The 2,405-nt window shown below is 36.8% G+C and overlaps 1 pseudogene; it reads right to left on the bottom strand.

Annotated features, from left to right (window-relative positions):
- Positions 1-376: 376 nt before the first annotated feature.
- Positions 377-1,621, bottom strand: LOC114508430 (annotated as a pseudogene).
- Positions 1,622-2,405: the final 784 nt, after the last annotated feature.

Genomic DNA, 2,405 nt, shown 5'->3' with positions numbered 1-2,405 from the left:
AAGAGGCAACACCACTATTCCTTGTAATTAATAATGCTCTTCAGGAGTTTGCAGCAGATGGCCACCCAATGATACCACAATACAGACTGAGCACTCATCCACTGTTGAAAAAGACCCTAAAAAATGACAAAGGTTCACAAAGAAGTTGAATTTTCTGAAAAATTGATGATATTAACATTCTTTTCCATCACTAGTAAATCAAACAAGGTCAAGTATAAAGCCCAAAGCAGCACAGAATTCAGAGTCAGAGGTTGGCAGAAAAAAAGTCTGGAAAGCTAAAGTTTTTAAAAAAAAAAAATCATCAATTTCCCCATGGTTAATAAAACTATCAGAAGAGGTACAACATTTGTATAATGTTGACAGCTTGCTGCAAAAATTCACATGGATGAGGAACCATGGAATGTATGTCAATGGGGCATTTTTAAAAATTTACAAAAAGCTAAAGTTACTATTTAAAAACTAACCATGTTATGCCAAGATGAACCATGGCAAAAGTAATGTCCATGATTCTTTACATAGCTGATGGAAACATGATAGAAACTATTTTCTCTTAAAAAGGAAGCTTTGCTATTGCACTGACTTTGACAACCTGACCTAGTAATTTAGAAAAATCATGTAGTAAAATATGTAAAATTAAAATATGAAATTCTGGTTTGTAAACATCAGTTGGCCAAGTCTCTCCAGAGTCCTGCATGATAGTAGAATAGAATAAATAATTAGTTCACTAACTCATTTATTTGTTTTGGGAAATTCCAGAACACAGAGTTTATACTTTCACACTTACTGTGTGTAAACTATATAAAGAAAGTCAGTGTAGTTGTCTTCTTCCTCTTTTTCCTTCTTGTTCAATATTCGGCTCTTACTCCACTCCCAAGTGCCATAATTGAAATAATACTGATTTGGAGACCTAGTCCAGATTGGTCATAAATGTCTCATAAAGTCTGCAGGAGTCAGTAAAGATATTTCCAAATGGCATGGTAATTCACTGCAGCTGCCGTGGTCACAAATAGGTGCCAGATGGTGTGAGCAAATGGAGTGATGCCATAGGCTCTTGAAGAGCATGACTCATAGGCAATAAATTAAACCCCTACAAGCAAGTTCCTGAAGTCCATTAGTGTATTCATTGTGTTACCATCAAGGCTGGAAAGAAACCCATTGTGAGATTGAAAAAGAGCTCAACCACCTTATACTTTTCCTGGTAGAGAAATACATAAATGGTTTCCCTGCTGGTATAAGCCAGATAAATCAACACACATGAGATGCCAGGGGTCCAAATTCACAGAGATTTACTCTTGGTGCATGATGTGACAATGAAGAAATCGATAACCATGCTGTCAGACATGTGGAAACAATGCTCCTTTATCCTTAAGTTCTTCTTTTTCCACGGTACTATGTGAAACGCTGTGGAAAAAATGTGGAGGGCACAGAGACTCATTCCATAAAGACATGCTGTTACTTTGTCCTAGCAGTCATTGGGTGATAGAGAGGGCTATGCCTACTGTGACCTAAAGGATGAGGAATGCATGCGTACAACATGCAGCATGTTCATAACAAGTTAGTTTGTAGTGGCCTTTGGCTGAGCTACATGGTGGTTCGTGAACCACTGGAATTGATTCTTGAACAAAATGTATCTTTCTCATCTCTTCACATGCAGGGAGCTCCATCTTACTAATGCTGGTGGTTGGGCATGCAGCAGCCCTAGTAGATTTGTGCTACCCCAAAGGCCGCCTTGGGCTTGGGCTTCTCCAGAGGCCACCTGAGTAGGCCAGACCACTGATTGGGAGAGGGTTGGGGCCAGATCAGGTGCCTTGGGGAGAAGAGAGGATGCTTCAAGAGCCCTAGTGCCTCCTAACTCCTACCTTCATTTCCAGGGTTAGTGGTGGGTATAATCTTAAAGGCTGATAAAAGAGTGTGTATGTTAATATTAACAGGATGCAGTTCATTTCAGCTAAGCCATTTCTACATTAAAATTGTACATATTGAATATGTTTGATAAGTTTATTTTTCCAGTTTTCTATAATGTTGCTTTACTTCCTCAATTTATGGAAATGGATCAATGGTTTAAAATTTGCCCACAGAAGCATGAAAATATGTATGCAAATAACAAAATAAATAGAACAACTTATAAATGCAAATTATAAACAGAAGTTTCTGTGAATTTTTACTTACTGAGACAAAAATTCTGTATAATTTTATCACCCCAATAAAAATGAGAAAAAGTAAAGGATCACCCCAATAAAAGATGAGAAAAAGTAAAGTTGTAATTAGAAAATATGATAAAATGTTATGTGTTTATATTCTGCTCGCTAATTGATAATCTATTAAGAAACTATGCCACATGTGCTCATAAAACCAGCAAATATTTCACATAACTTTCAAAGAAAACAAATTGAATTTACTGGTAA

Source organism: Phyllostomus discolor, chromosome 11 (genome assembly GCF_004126475.2).
Source record: "Phyllostomus discolor isolate MPI-MPIP mPhyDis1 chromosome 11, mPhyDis1.pri.v3, whole genome shotgun sequence".
Lineage (NCBI taxonomy): Eukaryota > Metazoa > Chordata > Mammalia > Chiroptera > Phyllostomidae > Phyllostomus > Phyllostomus discolor.
This window is presented reverse-complemented; position numbering and strand designations above follow the sequence as displayed.